At 42.6% G+C, this 8,352-nt stretch overlaps 1 long non-coding RNA gene across 1 annotated transcript in view; it reads left to right on the top strand.

The window, feature by feature from the left end:
• The first annotated feature begins 6,215 nt into the window (after nucleotides 1-6,215).
• The window catches only part of LOC143934875 (uncharacterized), a 6,825-nt gene continuing 4,688 nt past the window's right edge, over nucleotides 6,216-8,352 (top strand). Inside the window, exon 1 of the long non-coding RNA XR_013263404.1 lies at nucleotides 6,216-6,287. This is a non-coding gene — a long non-coding RNA (uncharacterized LOC143934875). The remainder of the gene's footprint in view (nucleotides 6,288-8,352) is intronic.

Below are 8,352 nucleotides of genomic sequence, written 5' to 3'. Positions count from 1 at the left end.
CATATTGCAGCTTTGCACCCAGGCCCTGCTTCTGTTCCACTAGAGACTGTAGAACCCAGGAAAGATCAGGGCAGAGAGCAACAAGAGATCCCACTCTCCTCAGTGATGTCTAATTGCACTAAAGTATGTGGACAAGGCAAGAGTGCACGTTCATGCTCTAAAATCTGTTCATTGACTGTGTATCCCACTGGCAACAGAGAAAGGACAGTAAAAATGTATGCAGTGCTAGATGAACAGAGCAACAGATCCCTTGCAAAGTCAGAATTCTTTGATATTTTTAATCTTAAGGCAAGTGCAGTTCCATACACTCTAAGGACATGTGTGGGGACAATTGAAACCACAGGGAGTAAAGCTTCTGACTTTACCATTGAATCCTTCAATAAGAAAGTGCAGTTCCCACTTCCTACCCTAATAGAGTGTGGCATGATACCTGGCGACAAAACTGAGATTCCCTCTCTAGAGGTAGCCCATCACCACCTGCACCTCCTCTCAATTACTCACCTTATCCCAGCTGTTGAGCCAGATGTTTCTATCCTTCTACTTCTTGGGAGAGACATCCTTAAGGTACACAAGGTGCACCAGCAAATCAATGGACCTTATAATGCCCCCTACGCACAGAGACTGGACGAGGGGTGGGTCATTGCAGGAGAAGTTTGCCTGGGGACAGGGCACCAGCCTGACAATATTACCACTTTGAAGATGTCTGTGTTAACAAATGGACATGCATTCCTGCTCAGTCCCTGTCACAACAGCTTCGTTGTCAAGGAAAGCTTTGGCAGGTCAACACAACACTGTGACCTTTCTACACTATATGGTAAGCAAGAAGTAAATTCCAACATTGAGACAGACAATCTAGGGATTACAGTGTTCCAGAAAACTAAAGATGATGATAAACATGTCCTCTCTATAGAGGATCAGACCTTCTTGCAGATTATGGATGACAATCACAGTTGGGTAGCCCCTCTCCCCCTTTCACACACCCAGACGTGTTTTGCGTATTAACAGGGAGCAAGCCATGAAGCGTTTGCATTCACTCAGCAAAACTCTGCATAGAAAACTAGAAGTGAAAAAAGAGATTTCACTGAATTCATTAAAGGGATGCTAGACAATGATCACACTGAAGATGCAGGACCACTTGAAATGGACAAGGAACACTGGTATCTACCAATGTTCTGTGTTTACCAACCACACTGTGAGCAGATAGACACTGCTAATGTTTATGCACTCTTAGAGCCCGAAGCTGACCTTAAAATCAGATTGGAAATTACGAGTTTCAGTACCAACGCTTCTGAAGCCACACTTCACTCACATTGCTTTGATAGATTTTCTTGCTGGAAGATATTAGTTAAGACCCTAGCCAGACTCATCCATGTCGCTAAAACCTTCCGGAGAGAAACCAATAGCGATCAGATCAGAAGGTGGGGAAGTTTCCATGAACAGGTCAATCTAGTAGAACTTGCTCAGGCAAAGTCTGTTATAATTTCTTCTGTTCAAAACAGACAATCCCAGAAGGAAATTGACTGCATCAAAAAGACATTCCCAAAACAAAGCCTTCTTAGGAAGCTTAGCCCCTTTGTAGACAAGAATGGGTTGTTGAGAGTAGGTGGACGTTTGTCTCTTGCTGAACTTTCAGAGGAAGAGAAACAGCCTGTCATCATACCTTATGATCTCCACATTGCGACACTGCTTGTTAGGTACTATCGTGAACAAGTAGTTCGCCAAAGGGCGACACATCACAGAAGTTGCAATTCGATCCGCAGGTTTCTGGGTTCTTGGTGGTAAACGGTTGGTATTAGCTGTTATACACAAATGTGTCATCTGTTGTAAGCTGCGAGGAAGATTACAAAGTCAAAAGATGGCAGAGCTACCAGAGGACAGAGTAATTGCTCAACCACCTTTCACCAGTGTGGGCTTAGATGTATTTGGTCCGTGGTCTCTTTTAACCCGTCAAACTAGAGGAGGCAGCGTGGACAGTAAATCCTAAGTCCTTTTCACTTGTTTGTCCACCCGAGCTGTACACATAGAGCTACTTTAAGCCATGTCAACATCAAGCTTTATTAATGCCTTGAGGAGATTCTTCTCAATTTGTGGCCCAGCAAAACTGCTCTGTTCTGACAGAGGAACAAACTTTGTGGAAGCCTGCAAAGAACTTAACATTTGTGACAGCGAATCAGATATGGGTGGTGTCTGGGAGAGACTAATGCTGCGTACACACGAGCGGATTGTATGGCGTACTTAGTCTGTCATACAATCCTGCAACGCCGTAGGAAACGGACTGAGAATCGCCCAAATGTAAAAGTGGGTGATGTTGTTCTGTTGAAGGACAGCCAAGAGGGCAGGAATGAGTGGCCTGTAGAACTTATTGTCAATGTTCTACCAAGCAGGGATGGCAATGTTAGAAAAGTGGAGGTCAAGACTGTAAAAAATGAGACCGCTAGAATTTATCTCAGACCTGTACCTGACATTATAGTTTTGATCTTGGAATAGCTAGGATTCCATTTTCCTGTTTATATGTTTTTTCTGCATAGCAGTAGTTATTTAGGTAGTGACATAATAAATTATGCCAGACAGGGAATGTTCTGCTCATATTATTCATAGTAATATGTGCTATGTGCTGTTACAGATTATCCACTTAAGGACCGCCGTATTGCCAATGTACGTCATTGCAATGGCATGTACAGGCACAAGCATGTACGTGCTTGCCTTCCAGCGGGTGGGGGGTCCGATCGGACCCCCTCCCGCTGGATACGGCGGTCCGTTTCACTTCAGGAGCGATCCGGGATGAGGGGATGGCCGTGGGTTTCTGGCCATCCCCTCTCAATCGCTCCTGGCGAATGAGAAGCTTCCTCCCACTGTGTATTGTATACACAGGCAGGGAGGAAGTGATGTCATTCTCCTCGGGGCGGTCTTTTTGACCGGACTACGAGGAGAAGACAGAAAGTAAGTGTGCACCAACACTACACTGACATGTAGGCACACACAGGCACACAAACCCCCCCCCCCCCCAGTCACAGTGTCACTGATCGCAGTGATCATTTATTTACTGATCACTGCATTCAGTGTCAGTTGTAAAAGTAAAAACTGTCAGGGCAGTTAGTGTTAGGTCCAGGGTAGCCCCCTACCACCCCCCAATAAAGGTTTAACCCCCTGATTGCCCCTAGAGTTAACCCCTTCACCCCCTTTTGCCAGTGTCACTAAGCGATCATTTTTCTGATCGCTGCATTAGTGTCGCTAGTGTCGCTAGGTAGCTAGTTATTTTTTTAGGTTCACCGCCAGGTTTTTATAGCGCTAGGTACCCCGATATACTACCCAATAATGGTTTTAACCCCCTGATTGCCCCTAGTTAACCCTTTCACCCCCTTTTGCCAGTGTCACTAAGCGATCATTTTTCTGATCGCTGCATTAGTGTCGCTGGTGTCGCTAGGTAGCTAGTTATTTTTTTAGGTTTACCGCTGGGGTTTTTATAGCGCTAGGTACCTCGATATACTACCCAATAATGGTTTTAACCCCCTGATTGCCCCTAGTTAACCCTTTCACCCCCTTTTGCCAGTATCACTAAGCAATCGTTTTTCTGATCGCTGCATTAGTGTCACTGATGTCGCTAGGTAGCTAGTTATTTTTTTAGGTTCACCGCCAGGTTTTTATAGCGCTAGGTACCCCGATATACTACCCAATAATGGTTTTAACCCCCTGATTGCCCCTAGTTAACCCTTTCACCCCCTTTTGCCAGTGTCACTAAGCGATCATTTTTCTGATCGCTGCATTAGTGTCACTAGTGTCGCTAGGTAGCTAGTTATTTTTTTAGGTTCACCGCCAGGTTTTTAAAGCGCTATGTACCCCCATATACTACCCAATAATGGTTTTAACCCCCTGATTGCCCCTAGTTAACCCTTTCACCAGCGATCACAGTATAAGTGTCACTGGTGACGCTGGTTAGCCAGTTAGTTATTTCGGTTCCCCGTCAGGTTTTTATATAGCGCCAGGGACCCCCATATACTACCTAATAAAAATTTGAACCCCTTGATTGCCCCTAGTTAACCCTTTCACCAGTGATCACCGTATAAGTGTTACGGGTGACTCTGGTTAGTTTGCTTTTTATAGCATCAGGGCACCCACCATATATTACCCAATAAAGGTTTAACCCCCTGATCACCCGGCGGGTGATATCAATTAGGTTTTAGGGTCAGGGTCTGCGTTGCCCCAGGCAGCGCTAGGTTAGTGCCAGTACCGCTAACACCCACACACAAAGCATAAACCACCCGTAGTGGTATAGAATCTGAACAGATCAATATCTGATCTGATCAGATCTATACTAGCATCCCCAGCAGTTTAGGGTTCCAAAAAAACGCATTGTTAGCGGGATCAGCCCAGATACCTGCTGGCACCTGCGTTTTGCCCCTCTGCCCAGCCCACCCAAGTGCAGTATCGATCGATCACTGTCACTTACAAAACACTAAACACATAACTGCAGCGATCGCAGAGTCAGGCCTGATCCCTGCGATCGCTAACAGTTTTTTTTTTGGTAGCATTTTATATTTAAATCCGTGCTTGGTTTCGGGGTCCCGTACGTGGCTAGGCTCCCAAAAAGTCCCCCACATGTGGTATCCCAGTACTCGGGAGAAGCAGCAGAATTTATTTTGGGGTGTAATTTGACTTATGCCCATAGCATGTGTGAGCAATATATCATTTAGTGACAACTTTGTGCAAAAAAAAATTTGTAAAATTCCTGCAACTTGTAGCAAAATATAAAATATTTCATGGACTCAACATGCCTCTCAGTAAATAGCTTGGGATGTCTACTTTCCAAAATGGGGTCATTTGGGGGGGTTTTGTGCTATTTTGGCATTTTATGGCCTTCGAAACTGTGATAGGTAGTGAGGAGTGAAATCAAAAATTTGCACCCTTAGAAACCCTGAAGGCAGTGATTGGTTTTCGGGGTGCCGTACGCAGCTAGACTCCCAAAAAGTCCCACATATGTGGTATCCTCGTACTCAGGAGAAGCAGCAGAATATATTTTGGGGTGCAATTCCACATATAACTATGGCATGTGTGAGCAATATATCATTTAGTGACAACTTTTTGTAAACTTTTATTTTTTTTTGTGTCATTATTCAATCACTTGGGACAAAAAAAATATTCAATGGGCTCAACATGCCTCTCCACAACTTCCTTGGGGTGTCTACTTTCCAAAATGGGGTCATTTGGGGGGGTTTTGTGTTATTTTGGCATTTTATGGCCTTCGAAACTGTGATAGGTAGTGAGGAGTGAAATCAAAAATTTGCACCCTTAGAAATCCTGAAGGCAGTGATTGGTTTTCGGGGTGCCGTACGCGGCTAGACTCCCAAAAAGTCCCACATATGTGGTATCCTCGTACTCAGGAGAAGCAGCAGAATATATTTTGGGGTGCAATTCCACATATAACTATGGCATGTGTGAGCAATATATCATTTAGTGACAACTTTTTGTAAACTTTTTTTTTTTTTGTGTCATTATTCAATCACTTGGGACAAAAAAAATATTCAATGGGCTCAACATGCCTCTCCACAACTTCCTTGGGGTGTCTACTTTCCAAAATGGGGTCATTTGGGGGGGGGGTTGTACTGCCCTGCCATTTTAGCACCTCAAGAAATGAGATAGGCAGTCGTAAATTAAAAGCTGTGTAAATTCCAGAAAATGTACTCTAGATTGTAGACGCTATAACTTTTGCGCAAACCAATAAATATACGCTTATTGACATTTTTTTTTACTAAAGACATGTGGCTGAATAAATTTTGCCCTAAATGTATGACTAAAATTGAGTTGATTCGATTTTTCTTATAACAAAAAGTAGAAAATATCATTTTTTCTCAAAATTTTCGGTCTTTTTCCATTTATATCGCAAAAAATAAAAAATCGCAGAGGCAATCAAATACCATCAAAAGAAAGCTCTATTTGTGGGAAGAAAAGGAAGCAAATTTCGTTTGGGTACAACATTGCATGACCGCGCAATTACCAGTTAAAGCAGTGCAGTGTGAAATTGTAAAAAGACCTCTGGTCCTTAGGCTGTTAATTGGTCCGGAGCTGAAGTGGTTATACTGCAATGTTAGTTTGATATTGCTGCCATCTAGTGGTCAGAGTTAGTTATTATTTTGCCACAGCTTGACAGAAAGTGGTATTTTCTTCAGAGTGAAAGGCAGTAACCTTTAACCTGGAACTGTATTTCCTACATTTCATGACTGCTCCCCGATCTAGCAGACTGCATGCAGAAGAGCTCTTGATCTATTCCTGGACTAATGATGAAATTGTCTGTGAGTACTTTCACTGATCGAGTGAGGCTGCTGTATAATGTTTTAATGTACTGACACATATGTTTTGTTTATGCTTATGTTGTAGTTTTACAAAGTTATTTGGAAAAAAGAATACATACAGATCTGATGTTTCACGTCTCTTGACTTCTAAATTATTGTTAAGCTGTCTAGTGTTATACGACATATAACATAACATGAAGCAGAACACAGAGATTGAACTATTTACCCCATACTCCAGGTTGTTTATGAACAAAATAAATAGGATTTGTCCCAGAACAGAACCCTGGGCGACCCCATTACCCACCTCTAACCATTGTCCCCATTTATCACCACCCTCTGAACTCGCCCTTGTAGCCAGTTTTAAATCCATGTACTCACCTTATGGTCCATGCCAACGGACCTTATTTTGTACAGTATATGCTTAGGGGGAACGGTGTAAAATGCTTTTCAAAATCCATAAACACCACATCTATGGGCCTTCCTTTATCTAGATGGCAACTCACCTCTTCATATAAGGTTAATAGATTGGTTTGGCAAGAATGATTCTTCATGAATCCATGTTGATTACGGCAAATGGTACCATTTTCCTTACTTAAATCTTGTATATAGTCCCTTATCATCCCCAGGGGACTGAAACCTGTCAAGCATTCTGATTATGTGACTTGAACTGGTATGACTGTTTGCTTGTTATGCTATTGCTCTATTGAATTGCTTTTACCTAGGTGAATGCCAAGGACTGCATTCTTTAAGCGGTGGGAAAATGTAGATAGCCACCTCACATACAGTTAACTGTGACAGGACAGTCTTGCTGGCTGAGAGGAGAAATAGGACTACAATTGTATCATACTTACTTCCTCATGCAGAAATGTCATATTATATTCAGAATGTGTTTGTATTTTCCTGCTGTTTTGTGAAATCCTGTTGAGACTGTAACTTCTCTTACTTTGTCTCCAGCAGCCATCTTGGAGAAGCCTCATGTTTTGATTGATACCAAGTTATCTCAAGATTTTGTCCACCAATTTCTGTTAGCTCCTATATAAAAGGAGGGCCCAGCCACCATTTTGAGGAGGCGTGTGTGGAATGAGTGAGGGAAATGTATACTGCCTGTGAGTGTAAGCTAGGCCTTACTCAGGGAGAGTGGTTCAGCCTGCAGGGACAAAACAGGGTTCCTCAAGTGTCCTGCCTATCAACGCTGCTGCTGTGCTTTTGATAGAAGATCATCTGAGACAGTGTATCTTCCTGTTTAAATCATCTCTGCTGCATCGGTAGAACCTGCTTATGGACAGCAGCCTATGGCAAGTAATCAAAATGTGCCTTCTTTGCCACTGATGTGCCCGAAGAGACGAATAATAACTACAGTGCCAGTTTACTGAACTACATTCTGTATCTTTGGTGAATGGACTGTGAACCTGTGCCTTATATGCTAACAAGAGAACTGTTTACTCTTTTGTAAATATCATTCTCTATTGTTGCTTATCTGGCAATTAAAGTTACTTAATTTACAATACCACGCAGTGTGTTTCCCTCTATAATACAGCCACACTAATTCCCCCACTTACATGCATGCTTCAATAGAACTATGGCCGGCATATCTACTCTGACAAAGTGGTCATCTGCAGACCTGGAAAAGATGCTGTTTATCCACAGTAGTCACATAGTAAACAAAGGAAGCCAGTTACTTTTCCAGATCCTTGTTTCTACTGCTAACCATTTAAAGGGACTGTCATAGCTCAGCTGGCAAATATTAGTCTCTGCTCTGAAATAACAGTTTGTTCCTGTTTAAAGCTCAAGAAGAATCTTCAGTCCTTTGAACAAAGACTGAGGAAAGTTCTTTACTCTAAATGGACTATAGGGTACATAGCCAGATAGTTTCTAGGTTTAGAGAACTTTGTGGTCAAGATTTTCCACATCTACAGTAATTTCAATACTTTGCCACTGAGGACTTCTGCCATACTGATTTCTGCCGCTAAATGGTGGCTAAGTTACTTATAGCAAGGGATGGACCTTTAAGTTAAATTTTAGTTTGCTTTGTATTTAAAGTGGTTGTAAACCTTTACAAACCACT

The sequence above is a fragment of the Lithobates pipiens genome, unplaced genomic scaffold (genome assembly GCF_037356315.1).
Source record: "Lithobates pipiens isolate NorthernLeopardFrog02 unplaced genomic scaffold, aLitPip1_a1.2 Scaffold_28, whole genome shotgun sequence".
Taxonomy (NCBI): domain Eukaryota; kingdom Metazoa; phylum Chordata; class Amphibia; order Anura; family Ranidae; genus Lithobates; species Lithobates pipiens.
This window is presented reverse-complemented; position numbering and strand designations above follow the sequence as displayed.